Below are 17,277 nucleotides of genomic sequence, written 5' to 3'. Positions count from 1 at the left end.
TATTTTTGCTGCGGTCTTATATTGCATCGTTGGGAAAAAGAAGATAATCCATGGATTGAACACTCAAGATGGAATCCGAAATGTGTTACGACACATTTGCAGAAATCGATGATAATGATGAGAAGGAAGTACAAAGTAAACATGAACAAAGAAAAACCATAATTTTAATCAAAAGAAAAATTAAAATATTAAGATATGAAAAATACTTAGCTAAAACACTTTTACAAGATATAAAAAAAATAAAAATCTTCAAAGAAAATATAATAAATTTGAGAAATGAAATATTACTTGTTAATAAATATTATAATTTGTATGATTATGTTAGATTTCGAAAACAGACATGGTTAAAAAGTAGTAATCGATCTACATATTAAACGTTACGGATCTTAAGATGGGATTAAAATTTAATATAAGCCCATTACATAAGATAAATCTTGCTAGTCATATGACTAAAGCGTTACCGGCAACATCGAATAAAGTAAAAAAAATAACAACGAAAAATAAAACAATTTTAAAGGCTTTAGGTTATAAATTAAAGCAGAATGCCAGAAAGTGATATTTTAGATATAAGTTCACCGTTTGAAACCGATTCTAAAATTATGAAAATCGAATATCATTTATATACAACTTCATTTAATAATAATGATGAAATACGAATATCAATCCAACAAACAGATGTTTATCCGTATCTGAATGAAAGCTTTATATATTTAGAAGGTCAAGTATCAGATGCTGGAAAAGTAAAACTTACTAATAACGGTTTTTCCTATCTCTTTGAACAAATACGACTTGAAATCAATGGAATAGAAGTAGATAGTACACGTGTACTTGGTATTACCAGTTCGTTAAAAGATTATCTATCAAGTACACCTGATAATTATAATTGTTATGAAAATGCTGGTTGGATTTTTAAAAATAGTTCAAACCCAGCAAATAGTAATGGAGAATTTAGTGCATGCATTCCGTTAAAATATTGGTTAGGTCTATTTGAAGACTTTAAAAATATATTAGTTAATTCTAGATTAGAACTAGTATTAACTCGAAGTCATAGCGATTTAAACGCTCTAAAAGTAATTACTAGTGGAAGTACAAATTCTGGAAAAGTTGTTTTGAATAAAATAGTTTGGAAGGTTCCACATATTACTGTTGATGATGAAGAAAGGTTAAAATTATTAAAACTTATTGAAAAAGAAAAAAGTTTGTTTATCCCGTTCAGATCTTTTGAAACTTTTGAATATCCTGAACTCGGAACCACTAAAAAAGTTGTATGAAACCTAAAAACTGCTTCAAAATTAGAAAATCCTCGATTCATTATAATCGGATTATAAAAGGGACGTAAAAATTCGTTAGAAAAAGATTGTGGTGTATTCGATCATTGTAATATAACATATGTAAAAGTATTTTTAAACTCAATAGTATATCTTTATGATAATTCAAATTTGGATTTTGCTAAAAATAATTTTACCTTATTATATGATATGTATACATCGTTTCAAGAATCGTACTATGAAAAAAGTATTCGGAACCCGATATTAAGCCCATCTACATTTCTAACGCATGCTCCAATTATTGTTATCGATACGTCAAAACAGAATGATTCAGCTACAGCTTCATCAGTAGATGTTCAATTAGAAATTGAAGCATCAGAATCTCTTTCAGGTGTAACTGCTTATTGTTTATTAATTCATGATCGCATTGTAGAATATGTACCTTTTACTAGGGAAGTAAGAAAACTAGTATAATCAATTTAGAATTAATTTAGAATAATGAGACAGTACATATAAATATATTTCTTTTATTTTGAACCAAAACGTATTATTTTTTATTTTTTAAAAAAAAACATGAACAAAAAAAAAATTTGAGTAAAAATATAATTATGAAGTGTGTATACACTGCTTAAACTTTATGTGTAACATAGAAAAAAATTTATTGGTTTAAGCGGAATACTCCGCCTGTGTTACACGGGAAATAAATAGTGTATACACTGTTTAAACTTTATGTATAACAGGGGAAACTATACCTTAAATTTTAAAAATCTCCGCAGTCAAAAGTGCGCAGAACATACAAATGTATAGTACTTTCCATAATTTAAAAACATAACAATCGTGGTACTTCAATAAAATAATAAAAGTTAGATATAAAAAACAGGGGGTGCTAAATTTTAACTTGGGAGTGCTAAAGACCTTTTTGCAGCCCCCTAGTTGCGCCACTGCCGTCGATCATTACATCCGGCAGTGATTTTCGTTTTCGGCGATCATTGTTCGGAGAAATATGAGAATTCCGATGTCGGACGAAGGCGGCTGGCGGCTATCAACTTCACCAGCGGCGGTTTTCATTGTCCGTGATCATCATCCGAGGTTAATGCGTTCGGATTTAAACAAGAATTTCGACATTGTGTGAAGGCGACTGGCGCCGATCATTGTCGCTGGCGGCAGTTTTCATTGTCGACACTGATCAGTGATCATTGTACGGTTCGGAGATAATTGAAAATTCCAACATCACGCGAGGGTGACTGGCGCCAATCGTCGTCGCCGGCGGCGAATGTTGTTCCCACAATTTATTATTTTAGATTCTGAAGCTAACATCTTAGTACGTGCCCCGTGGTTATAATCTATATTCACTCAGTTTGCATCAATAAATAGTAATCCAAAACGTGTCGTCTTAGCTTATCACATTTGACATTTCCATGGTGTTCACATGTATGGTAAGCATTATACGATTTACGAATTTACAAAATAACAATAATTTATCTTTATTACCGTTGCAGGGCATGTCAAATGTGATTACTAAGAAAAGGTTGAATGGGCAGCTACACATGTCGTATCCTATTGAAACATATGTTTTCCATCGGTCAGACCACACGCACGACACACATAACACACAGACAACGAGAGGTTTAGTATCGTCATTGTACGCCATCCAACGTCAAACGTACTGGTGTGTAGCCTTTAATTTATTGAAACTATTACCATGTGTAAATAAAAAAAAAAAATACAATTTTTGGTATAAACTGGTGTGAAAGTAGGTATTCGCTTTAATTCTGATATTTATTTTGGGGCTTGGTAAGTTCCCACACAAAACACAGCAGGCAAGTATAACAAAGATATACCAATAATTCACGTCTAAAAAAGGTCTATCTCGAGTTTATGTATTATTTCCCGTATTCTTCTGGTCGAGTTTTTTGTTTGTCAACTATCGGCTATTGCATGTAGATCATTGTGTTTGCTTAATATGAATCGTGTCCAAGATAAAAATTCAGGACATGCCCGGTTATAAAAACAATTTGTAAATTATATTATTATTATTGTATACGTCACTTTTTTCTTAAGGACATATTTAATATATTTTTTAAATATACTTTACAACAGTTTGTAGTCAATCGTTAATTTGACGCGGACCTAGTGGAGGTTGATTGGGATCGATCTCGCACGGTGGGTGGTCGGCGTCTGTTGAGCTGTAGCTGTTGCCGATGACGGTGCAGTTGACGGAGATGGTGATTGGTTAATTTCCGTGCTCGGACGAGAGCTGGTGGTGTATTCAAGTGGCATGGCCGCTAACACCCGTGTTGTCTCGTTCGCGTGACGTGTCACAGAGCGAATAAAATAATATAATCAATACCCAGGTTAGGTCCAGATGTGACGATGTATTCACATTTCACATTCAGTGTTCGGCGTAAATAAAATTTGAAAAAAAATTTATATTTTGTGTACCTATATTAATTTATGTGTCAAAAATCAGGGTAGGCCCGGAGCCTACGCGCTGAACACAAATCTGGTTCTCACATTCACACGCCTAAATCCATTACATTTCAATTACGCCCAGTTCGTTAATCGGTTTATTCTATCGCTTTGCATTATCAGTAATTATACTCGTATGAAAGATATTCTATAATACACAAAATAATACGACTGTGATGTACAGTTAGGTATGAGTACAAGACATACCAGATTTACCTCATTATTCGTGTATAATGTTATGGGCTACGAGATATCTATAAGATATCTACGAGTTATTAATGCTAAGTTAGTATGACCATGCCTCGTGTCGAGGGTAGTGATGCATACACTACTATGACCATGACACGTGTCGGTAAAATAAACCGCACCAATAATTATAGTCATTAATGATGTTACTCACGATAATATTGCACATTCTAATCCTGGTCCGAATTTGCAACAACAAACACAAGGACATCTAGTTTAAACCATACTTTCACGCAAACAATAGACGCACCATGATATATAAGGGAGCCCGAAGACCAGCAACGGCAGATGTACCAAAGCTATCAACACCTGAGCACTTTCACGACACTCAGCCACTTATTTTATTTGTTACATGTATTTCGTTTATACGTAATAAAGACATTATTCGTTATTAAGTTGTAACTTTCATTCAAAATAACCATTTGGATTCAACTCTGATACTGGCACGCAACAAGTTATATCTCGGATTCCTTTATTTTTTATTGGAATGTATAAAGTCTATGTCGCAGTATTTGTATTAAATTGTATTTGTATATAGGATATCATCAGAGCACATAATGATACCATATATTATTAAATGTTTAAGTAGGAAATAAATATTTACTTTTCGTTTTCTTTCTTCAAATTATTACCTTATTATAAGGCCTATGTGGTTTAAGTACTCGTATATTTAAACTATAAATGTATAATACTAACTATAGATGGCTGTCATGTTCTTATAATTGAAGTCAACTTGTATTTGCAAAGCAGGCAATATTTACTAGTGATTTATACATGTACCTATTGTATCTAGTAAATATTTGAATATTTGTTAAACAAAATGAAAACATCCTCTGCTATATTTATTAATTTAAATTAATACTGATTATTTTAGATATTATTAAGACAGCTATCTATAATAGTTGTTATATATATTAATGATTTAAATTTTATGCCGATGAGATCATACTTGAATCGTTTTTCCCTTGAAACTATATTTTAAAATTTTCATCGGATTTAACAAATAACACTTATGTAAGTAGTGTTACGAGCTCTGACATTTTATATATTAAATATAGTACATACAGGTAGACATATAGGACATATAGGTCATAAACGTAGATCCTGATATTCCTAACCTATCCTGAGATCAAATATTTATAATGGATATTATTTAATTAAGTTCAGGAACAGGTGTTGAGGTGCGTTAGAAACATTAGAGTAGGTAATGACCGAGTACGGATCGATAATTTTTTGCCTAAAAGTGAAGGGTAGAACTACAAGTTGTATGGGAAACAAAATGTAATGATAATTGTACGCCTATAATAACCGGTAACAAGTATACAGCTTGTCTTGGAAACGCTGGCGGAACTAGTAATATTATATTATGTATAATATAAATGAGACCAATATCATCGCACGCACGCTTACGATCCGACAGGATGTATAGATGTATGATTGACGCACATCGTCGCGTGGATGACGCAAAGGCGTGGGAAAAGCGGATGCACGTGCACTGAACAGCAGGGACTTGCCGATACCGCGGGAGTCTCTGGAAGATGGGAAGGGGGTCCCGAGTAGGCACATTTTAGACGTGATTTATCAGAGTTAGAGTGAGCACCTTCACGTCACCCAGTTTCATATTTATATCTCCTGGACTTAGAATATTTTTCATAGTTTAGTTTATTTAATTATTTGGACTTAATTTTGCAATAAAAAACACTTAGAAATATTTCATCGGTATTTAAATTATTTCAACATCTCTTCATACTACATCTCTACGGTCACTTATACGTAGCACGCTACAGTAATCATGTCTCACACGCTGCTATCAATTTGGTTATACTTTTTATAACTAACAAAAAAATTATAGAAATGTACCAGCCGTTGGCACACCGCAATACGATTACGACAATTAAGTCCGAAGTTGCGCTCAAATCAAATTTCTCTCCTCAGCTCGCGCCGTATTTGTGTTATTTTATAAAACATTTAATATTATACAAAATGTTGTTACTGTTAAAAATTAGAACTCGATAAATGATTTTTACTACCAATTATTATTATTACAGTAAATAATGATATCTAAAAGGTTTTAGGTATACGATTTTGTCTCAAAGTCCGACAGGACAACATGCAGGAGTATACCTTGATATAGGTACTTAAGACTTAATTTTGATCTTCAAACCATTTATGACATGTATTATACAACAAATAATGTATAATATAATTTACTCTCAGATTTTTTCTAACCGTTTTGCGATATAATTTATTAAGTATTTTATAATAAACGTATATTTTGCACCTGCTACATAACTCTAGGAAGACAGGAAGTACAAGTATACCATAGTGCAGCCCCATTATTTAGCCGCTGTCATTATAGCTGCGGAAGACGGTCTCTTGAAGTCTTTGAAGTCTTAAAAATGCTCATTCCTTTCAATAATAATACAAAGAAAAACATTAATCTTGTCAATAAAACCATACTTTTATTTTTTTTCTGTCAATACAATTTCAACAAAAGCTTATTTATACTTCGGTATTTCTATTGAATCTTTAAATGGGTTTTATTTAATGTAATCTCTCCACATGAATTTAGGGTAGGTAAATCTGGTCCTTTTTATTGTTGTAACAGTTGTATGTATGCACTTTCACAAGCGAACGATGTGGTATTCACAATACATCCAGTTTGGTGGAAATGAATAGTGCCGTGTTCGATTGTTGTGTTATGTTTAACTGCCCTTTGTATAACTACCCCCTATGTCCAATCCCTTTAGATACTGCGTATAAGATTTCCTATTATGTGCCACCGACAATACTAATACAATTGTTAAATACTGCATGACCAATAGTTGTTAGTGGCATTCTGCCTTTAAAATAATTTCTTTGATATTCTATGTAGTTTCATGTGGCCATATGCCATATGGGTACTCGGTTCTCCAATGTAGGTTTAAATACATTTATAGTATGCATATGATCACGTATAAGTAATCTTGTATAATATGGATATGATATAGTTTGAGGTATAAAATAATTTAATTCTTAAAATATTACTAAGTGATTTTCTTTTTATCGAAAAAATGTCTAAATGTATAATTAATTGAAAATTATTTTATGTTTAAAAAGATACAAGTGACAGACTGGCGTGAAAGTGTTCGTTCTAACTTTTGTAAATTAAATAGAAAACCGGCGAAGCATGTAATCCATGTTATACATAGGTACATAACAATATTCTACTATTATTTATCACCAATATGTTGTTGCGAATTTAAACGGCGCTAAACCGTTTTAATATAAATGTAGTATTATATTATCTATTACCATAGGCGTTGCCAAAACCAGGCACCCAATTATTCTAATAGTAGTAAAGCACGATTGAGCATAATATATTTTATGCGATGTTACCACATTCACGTTGCCAACATTTTGTAATTTATTATTTTCACGTATTATTACACCAGTTATTATATGTAGAAATTAAAAAAAAATAGAATTTAATATTCAAGCTTTCAATCAATGTTTAAATCGTAAGGATACAAAATCTTTATTAATATATTTAAGCCAACTTGGAAACAGATACCAAGGTATATAAATTAAATTTAGTATTATTTTATCGTTATCAAACATAGATATAAACTATAGGTATAATGTGAGTTGCGACTACTATTGAGACTATTAAATATATTTAATTATAATATATATAATTTAATTATATATTTATTTAATATTTAATTTTATGTTAATTTCAAATTGGATGCTAAGTAGGTAATTCCCGTCTAAACTGCTCAATGTTGTGGCTTCTTGTGAATTACGACGTTGCAAACATTTTAAATAGTCAAAAAAAAAAAATAATAATAATAAATAAATAAATAACTTTCTTAATAAAGATTAACTTCGTTATAACTCCGTAAAAAAAAAATAAATTTAGTATAATGTTATCAAGGGCGCCCGCAGAAATTTTCACCGGGGGGGCAAGGTGTATATTATACATATATATATATTATATATACAAAATGCTAGGTTAGGTTAGGTAAAATACTGTAATAGGTATACAATCATTGGCAACCAAAGGGGGGGTATGGCCCCTCCCCCTCTGCGGGCGCCCATGAATGTTATAATGTTAAATATTTAGTCAACATATTGTTTAACTATTTGGCAGACGTAGAAGTATACTTCAATAAATACAAATAAGTAACCACTATAATATTTTTCATAATTAATAATGTATAAACAATATGTTGACTAAGTATTTAACATTAGTATAGTACTATAATACTATATTAGAGTGTACCTATATATTAGTAATAATAATTTAGCTAGCATCAGTGGCATTATAATATTATACATTATTATTATTATTATATTATATCATATAATATTTTATATATTATTATTTGTTATATAATTATTATATTCACCAGCATCTGAGAGACCGTGTCTTTATGATGAGAGTAGTGGGGATGGATAAGTGGCAGATCGGGGGACATATATATTTCATTGCGTACGCAAAATCGGTCTTAAAAGTACTTGAACATTTTTAGTTATAACTTATAAACCATCTAAGGAATCCGTTTGCGAGTTTCTCTGTTCCTATATTTGCACAATATTTTTGATCGATTGATACCTTATACCTACGTCCGTTTGCCCTGCAGGACGGCTGGACAATGGATTCATATAAATTAAGACGGGTTTTCAATGGTAAAACTCTTGCTCCTGTTATTATTCCTGTTCGTGGCTACTACGCTTTTTTTTTTACTTAGCTTCGCGCCACTACCGTCGCGCTGGATGGTGACAGCTATATTTTATCCAGTGAACGTATTTATTCAGTAATTTGTCCCATTATTTATGTTCAACAACCGTTGTTTGGTTTAGGACACATATAAATGCAAAATTACTGTTTTTTAATTTTAATTTTCTATTTATTCGTCTGTAAAAGAAAATATTTCACTAAATACAATTGCCAATGGCGTATGTTAAAATATGTTTTATTTTTCAAGTACTTATACGTAAACAATTCATAACTATACAACTTAATAATACATTAAGATGGTTTATCTTATATTAAATACAAGAAATCGGGTGTTTCAGCCACTTTTTGACCAGTGTTTGACAAAAGACGCATCATAGAGCGTTTAATTTAAGTTGAATTGTGTTTTTGTGTATACATTTTATACACTCATTGTACATTAATTATGTATAAACTTAATATAAATTACGTATTAAAGTGAATAATATGGTGTACCTACGCGTATTATTGAATATGATTTTAAGCGCGTACCATTTAACTGAAAATTTTTTATGGCGAGTTCTCAGAGTAGTCAACCATTTACGATCCACTGTCCGTCAACTCGTCTAATTCTGAAGTTTTTAGTATACTACAATGTATGTAGTTACAGGCTAATTCATTTTCTCTACTTGTATTAAATAGTTGTATACAATATTCCTCACTGTTTTTATTGTTATAAATAATAATACATTAATATGTAACTTTAGGCGTTTTTAACGAACTATTATTTGCATACCTTTGGTCAATAATTGATAATTTGTAAGTAGAAATAATAAAGTATATTTTATTTAAAAAAAATTTAAAAAAAAAAAGTATATTTGAATGGCTTATACAGATGAAAGGAATACGTGTTTGTGATAATGTGGCGAAAAATGCATGACTAATTCATATGCCGCCAGTCACAAGGGATGGTTCAATGAGAGTCTCGCTAAGATTAACGCTATATCATTGGAATGCAGAGGTCTTTGTTGAAGCCACCTCCCTATATTCTTACTCTATGCACCTGCCACTCTGGCTGCCTCGACCTGCACGTCGGCTCCTCTCTTCAGTACGAGAACAACAGACGGTGTGGACGTGTGGTTGGTTTACCACACGTCCGCACCACATCCTGCGAGCGACATTGGGTCTTTACATTTTAACGAAAATATATCAGTATTCTATTTATTTTGATTCGAGTGTCAAGACAACTGCATAAATCAAATACAACTGCGAATAAGGTAAGACGCATGAGCATTATATTATCTATATTAATTTTTATAATTTACTTATCAATAATTTATTACCACGGTCCACGGTGTAATTGGTCATATTCGTAAATCACGATTTTGAGCACCCTTCAACGATCAGTAGAAAAGTAATAGCGCAAATTTAAATAATTTAATCTCGTATCTGATAGCGGTGATTATATTCTCCAGCACTTATAAGTGTAGGAAAGACTAAGAGTCCTACAGATTCCGGCATATATTTAAGGCGTATGTCATAAAATGGCTGTGTATTGATCATATTATTATTTTATATTAAGTACAGGCACCGCAGCGACCGGTCGGCACCTTATTAACCGCGACGAGCGCATGTAAATTCCACCAAAAAAAAAAAAAAAAAATACCGGTAAAAAAGGTATATGTAAATTCTGCCCAATTTTTTTTTTTATATTTTTAATCAAAACCATATATAATAGGTTTATATAGAACACATTTATTACTTACTGTTTATATATACAAATTTTTGAATGTGTCTTATTAATTATATTATTATTTTAACATAACATAGATTAATCATTATAATTTATAAGTATTTAAAAATATATATATTTCACATATTAAGTCAATAATTACAACATATCGTGTATATCATATAAAAAAAATATATATTAATAATTATAATAATAAAGACGAGTCGAAATATAATCATAATCAATAATTAGCATAATATATTATTATATATAACTAGGTATATAAAACATGTATAATGTATATCAAATTACTTCATTATTATTATTTTTTTCTTCAAAATCCCCAAAATATTAAGCCACATTTTCTACAATTCTACATAATCATCTTTAGATATTTCATTATTTATATTTTTTCTAATTATATTTAAACAATTTAAAATATTCTTCTATCTGATATTTCCAATTATTATGTCCACAATACTGTGGCGCGGACCTGGCGGAGATTGATTGTAGATCGTCTTCGCAGGTGTATGGCCGGTGTCGGTTGAGATGTAACCGTTGCCGATGATGTACTGGTGACGGAGATGATGATCGATCGATCTCCATGGTTGGACGAGGGCTGGCGTATCCAACGTGGTATGATTGTCGGTCGTCGTTCTTATGTCCTTAAAACACGGGCGATTATAGCACCGTGTTGTCCTGTTGACGTTGCGTGTTGCAGAGCCGCGATCGCGGGCGGCTGGTATCGTCCAGTGCGACTTGTTAACCTAACCTAACCTCTCGCCTAGCCTTTGGGGGCGTTGGTGGTAGAGTCAACTAAGTCGTATCGTCGTAGGCCGTGGTGGTGGTTGATAAGGTGCCGACCGTCGCTGCGGTGCCTGTACTTTGGACTGGCGACCGTTGCGTACCGTGTCAACTGTTGTCAAAGCTGATATGATATGACATGATATACGATTATCGTCTCTGATATGATTGTTCCGTGTACGAAAATTTGGAACTTTCAAAGTTTCAAATATCATATTATAGCATATAAACCCCATATCGGGAACAGTATACATGTTGACATGTCGTATAGGTCGTATCGTCACGGAATGCTAAGTTTAAAAATATTTATTTTCTGGGTGGAATTTACAATCTCCCAATTCTGGGTGTATAGGGTGTCCGTATACTTTTAAATTAAAACCTTTATTTTTAACCTAAGATAGCTGACATTTTTTTCGGTTTATCTTATTTAAATCCAAATGATGTTCCGGACGCATTAACTGATTTAATTTCAATAGCAGCTTGCTACTTATGTATAGATTTTTTCAGATTATATATTAAAATTTTTTATTGATTTTGATGCTAATTTTGGGCCAGACTTATGGGCTAGTGAATCAGACATTAACCTAAAAAGTAAAAACAACGAATGGAGTTGAAAAATTCATATGCATTTCAATAATCAATCTTATATACCTTCCACCATCACATTCACCAAATTATTTAAGTACTAATGGAAACTCAAGCCGATAGTGATTTAAAAATTAATTCACTAAAAAAAAAAAGAAAATACTCGTATAAATAATAAATATTAAAAAAATAAAATTATGTGAAAAAAATATATTCTGATTACAAGTCTACAAAAATTGACATTTTAACATTTTTATTGCAAATGCGTACTAATAAATAATAAATATGTCCGGTACTTAAAATTATTTTAATGACTAAATTATTTATTATATTTTTATACTTTTATTATATTAATGACATGATTGTAAAAATTATTTTTTAGCTTGATAAACATTCAACATATAATGGTCCAAATCCTGTTCGTCGCAACTACCTCCACCACTTTGAAGATCTCCTAACCTTAAGTTGAATCCTGGTACAATATCGGGATGGAATTTTCGCTTAGAGGCACATCCATGTGACGACAAAGTGCCCAACGCCATTAATTTAAATCGTTCTTTCGGTTATTCAAACGGCGGACAAGATTTTTGGATTTGTCTTAAGACAGCTTGTAGTCCGGGATATGGGCTGTTGGCCGTTTTTGTGGATTTTCATGTGAAAACGTCTCTAGTGCATCGTGATGGGAATGTATAATGAGGAAGGTGACAGCAAGCAACATTATCACACTTGTAACAGACGCCATCGTGTTGTTGGTTTGACGCGGGGATGAAGTAATGTGAACCATAAATACAGTAATTAGAAAAAGTCCGAAATACAATTGAAAATCACAGCATTCGCAACGAGCGGGCGCGGCGCGTAAGTGAAAAGTGTGTACGGCAAAGAAAATTACTGTTCGAAAATCATGGAGTACAAAAGTTTAAAATCAAAGCGATTTGGATTTGAGTGTTAAGACAACTGCATAAATCAAATCCTACCGCGGTCTGCGAATAAGGTAAGGTGCATGAGCATTACATTATCTATATTAATTTTTATAATTTACTTATTAATATTGTAATACCACGGTGTACTCGTTCGTATTCTCAAATCACGACTTTGAGAGCCCTTTGACGATCAGGAGGAAGGTAATAGCGCAAATATAAATAATTGTATAATCATATCTGATAGATTACTATAATCTCCAGCACTAATAAGTGTAGGAAAGTATCCCACAGATTCCGGCATTAATTCAAGGCTTGTGTGCCTCGTGTTGGCCTCACATTAAATTTATTAAACGTACTCTAACATTCTTACTAATTTACCATTAATTATTTATTAATATTTTTGTTTTATTTCTTTTAGTATTATTATAAAGTGGCGCCCAACATAGGAATCGAACCCTCGACCCCGAGATTAAGAGCCTTGTGCTCTACCGGGCTGAGACTTATTTTCGCACTTATTAATATATTTTAAAAACAAAAATATATGAAAAAAATATAGGTACTCTGATTACAAATCTACAAAAATTGACATTTTAACATTATTATTGCGAACGCGTACCAGTGGAAATAAATATGTGACACTTAATATTATATTTATGACTTAATTATTTATTATATTTTTTTGCTTTTATTATATTAATGACTTGATTGTAAAAATTATTTTTCAGTTCTACCGACTGAGCTAGTCGGGCAATCTGGCAGTTCGACCATACAGCGTGTTACATATACCAGCCTTTAATATTGTCATCCTCTATGCATAGATAGATATATTAGCTTAACTTAGGTTAAGTGTTTTTATTTTTACTCTAATTGTATAAACATCTATTATATAACCTATACTAACCTAATTATTATTGAATTAAATTATAATTTTTTTAAATATATAGGTATGATGTATTGATGCACAAAAAGTTATGACTTAACTTGTATTAACTTAGATTAGGTTAGGTGTATTTATTATTATTCTAATTGTATAAACATCTATTATATAACTTATACTAACTTAATTATTCTTAACTTAAATTAATCGCAATTTGTTTTTCACTTTGATTTTTAACGTTTTGTACTTCCTGATTTTCAAACAGTAATTTTCTTCGACGTACACACTTTTCACTTACGCACCGCGCCCGCTCGTTGCGAATGCTGTAGTTTTTAATTGTATTTTGGACTTATTCTAATTACTTTAGTTATGATTCACATTACTTCATCTTCGAGTCAAACCAACAATACAATGGCGTCTGTTACAAGTCTGTTATTGTTGTTTGCAGTCACCTTCCCCATTATACAGGCGATTTCTATCACGATGCACCTGAGACGTTTTTCACATGAAAAATCACAGGAAAGACCAAAAACCCAGATTCCACATCTGTAAGTTGTTTTAAGAAAAATTCAAGAACCTTGTCTTCCATAAGGATCACTGGACGAACGATTTAAAATAATGGCGTTGGGTACTTTGTCGCCGCCGATAGGTGGATGTGCCTCTAAGCAAAATTTCTATCACGATATATTGTATTGAGTTCAATTTAAGGTTGGGCGATCTTCAAAGTGGAGGTGGTAGTTGTGGAGAACAGGATTTGGACTACTACATAAATTACAACTATTTATCCATAAATATATTATAAATAATACTAAAATAAACTATAAATATAAACTAATAAAATACAAAACAAAAAACACTCAAATTAGGCAAATCCATATAGATACGAAATCAACCATAGGTATATAGAAAGTAAATACATAATATATAGATATAAAAAGAATTGGGTAGGCTACTTACAATTATTTTATTATAAGACAAATATCACTAACTATATAGCTAATAAGTTATAATATCATGTATTCACTATTTATGTAAAAGTAGAAATTAAGCAAAAATCACAATATTATTTCATTATATTATACAATAATGTTAAACTTCAATAAAATTATACTACCTAATATTTGGATTCGAGTGTTTAAAACTTTTTAACCTTATTAAAACAACTGCACAAATTTAACACAACTGTGAATAAGGTAAGGTGTAAGAGGATCATATTATCTATATTAATTTTTATAATTAATTTATCAATATTTTATTACCACGGCGTACTTGGTCATATTCTCGAATCATGACCTCGAGAGCCCTCTGACGATCAAAAGGAAGGTAATAGCAAAAATTAAAATAATTTAATACTCATATCTAAGACTATATTCTCCAGCACATATAAGTGTAGGGAAGAGTTCCACAGATTCATGCATTCATTCAAGGCTTATGTCCCTTGTGTTTGCCTCACATTAAATTTAATAAACGTACTTAAACTTTCTTATTAATTTAAAATTTAAATTACTTTATTAATTAATAATTTATATTTTTGTTTTATTTCTTTTCTTTTCTTTTTGTGTTATTACAGATAATAATTTTTAAATGTAGCTTTTGACACAAAGGCCTCATGATAATCAATTTTTTTTTTTAAAGTAATACAAATTTTTAATTTAACTTAATGATAACTCGACAACCTTATTACTATAGATACAGTTATAAGCTCAAATGAAATTCTTCACGATATACTTCATTTACCCTTCAATTACGTCACCGTCGGACTATATAATCTATAATATATGTATACCTCGTCCTAATACGTAATACGGTAATACGTAAGTCTAGACGACAAATTTAAGGGTTGATCAGGTATATCGGAATATACCAGGCAGCAGCTGACCAATAAGTACGAATTATCAAAAAGTATAGTATATTAGTATAATGATCGGCGACGATAAAAGGTAGAGTATAATGGTCGCGAACGATTATAGGAAGTGAAACATAGCACATTATATTGCAGTTATGTATCACATAAGTGGTATGAACTCAGCGAGTATATACAAAAATTCCGAGTGTATTATAATATTGCTGTACATAGTATTACGTTGCGGTAAGACTTAAGTCACTCAAGACTTGCAGATTAAATCTGTACTGCGTTGTAGCATAAAAACTCACGATACAACTTCACAAGTGTCGTGAGATCGATCTGCAGTAACGACATAAATTGATGGTACGTTTTCTTACTCAAATCTAAAAATTGCAGTATAAATAGCAATAGTAGTAAAGTAAAAAAATACGATATTTTTATTACACCGACTTGGCTTATTTATTATGCGCTGCCTTGTTCTCTCAGTTCGTTATAAAGTTAATTTGTTGGAAATTTGGGAATTTTACATTTTTATTTTTTATTTTTTATTTTAAAATGTGACAATAATTATTTCATCATGAGACACCTCTAATGTTCAGATAAAATATACAACATTGTACATAATATGAAATAATACATTAAACTTGAAGTCGTATTTATTAAGTAGGTATAGTAGAAGAATAATCTGGATTAAGAAGACGCCACACTGGTCATTTTCAGCCGTAAAACTTGTCTGCGGAAAACGAACAAAACGGCATAAAAAAGTGGTTTCGGAGTAAAAATACCTATTAAGAAATGATAGAAAACAATATTTAAGAGAGAACTCATGGGTTTTTTTGAAATAAAAGCATAATATATTGCATAAGCAATTAGTGCTTTAACTTCCTAATTATTTTATTACATTACATTTTATTCTATACTCACTTCAGCACTTCCAATTATAATATTTATTTATGGTAAAATAGACATCACTGAATCAAGATACGATTCAAAAATATATGCTGCACTCATGTTGAACAACAATGGTCAATTCTTTTCTTCCTTTCATATGCGATTCTTGCAATTTTTCAACAACACTTAGATTTGATACTATAAGAAAAAACCCTAAAATGAAAAAAAATATTTGATATTTTTCCGTTGCATTGACAGACGTTGGATCCTATATAATATGTTCTTAAATAGTTATAGTTTAAAAAGTTTTGTATCTAGCTCATAAAATATGTATTTATGTTAAAATAAATTATAATTTCTGATTAGTTTTGAAGTTTTATAATTTATCATATAATGTGTAGTAAGCCCAATGCACCTGCATTATATTATATTATATTATATTATATTATGTTATATTATTAAATCATGTAGAAAATGTGTATTAATTTAAGTAATACACCTGCATTGTAAGCAATAGGCCAGAGATCAGAAAAATATGTTCTTTCCGTCGATTGATTAACATTAACTCAGCGGAAACACCTGGTTATACTTACATAGGCCAAAGATCACCAGAGATACGTGTTTTCCACAAATAGTAAGTTTTGGCCACACTCAGTGGAAACAATATGTTAGATTCCATAATTATGTAAAATACCATGATAATATAATACCACTCTAAAACAGATCTAATTAAAACGATTAATAATACTAGTCCCCTGTACGTCATTGAAAACTCATATAAATACGAGTAGAGGACTTAGTATTATTCAGAAGGTAGTTAACTCCAGTGTAAGACTATTGCTCGTCGTGGACTTTGTCACAGCCACATCGCCGCGAGTTTACGGCCAATCCCCAGTACTTGTAATTTTACATAGCAGTAAGCTATTTTAACTTTGTTTTC

At 31.3% G+C, this 17,277-nt stretch overlaps 1 long non-coding RNA gene across 1 annotated transcript; it reads left to right on the top strand.

Annotated features, from left to right (window-relative positions):
- Positions 1 to 9,270: 9,270 nt before the first annotated feature.
- On the top strand, positions 9,271 to 15,669 carry LOC114128244 (uncharacterized). The gene is made up of 4 exons (XR_003592746.2): positions 9,271 to 9,501; positions 9,578 to 9,959; positions 12,186 to 12,794; positions 13,449 to 15,669. It is a non-coding gene; the product is annotated as an uncharacterized LOC114128244 (long non-coding RNA).
- Positions 15,670 to 17,277: the final 1,608 nt, after the last annotated feature.

This window comes from Aphis gossypii, chromosome 2 (assembly GCF_020184175.1).
Source record: "Aphis gossypii isolate Hap1 chromosome 2, ASM2018417v2, whole genome shotgun sequence".
NCBI classification, from domain to species: domain Eukaryota; kingdom Metazoa; phylum Arthropoda; class Insecta; order Hemiptera; family Aphididae; genus Aphis; species Aphis gossypii.
The sequence above is the reverse complement of the archived record's forward strand: the minus strand, read 5'-3'. Positions and strand labels throughout refer to the sequence as shown.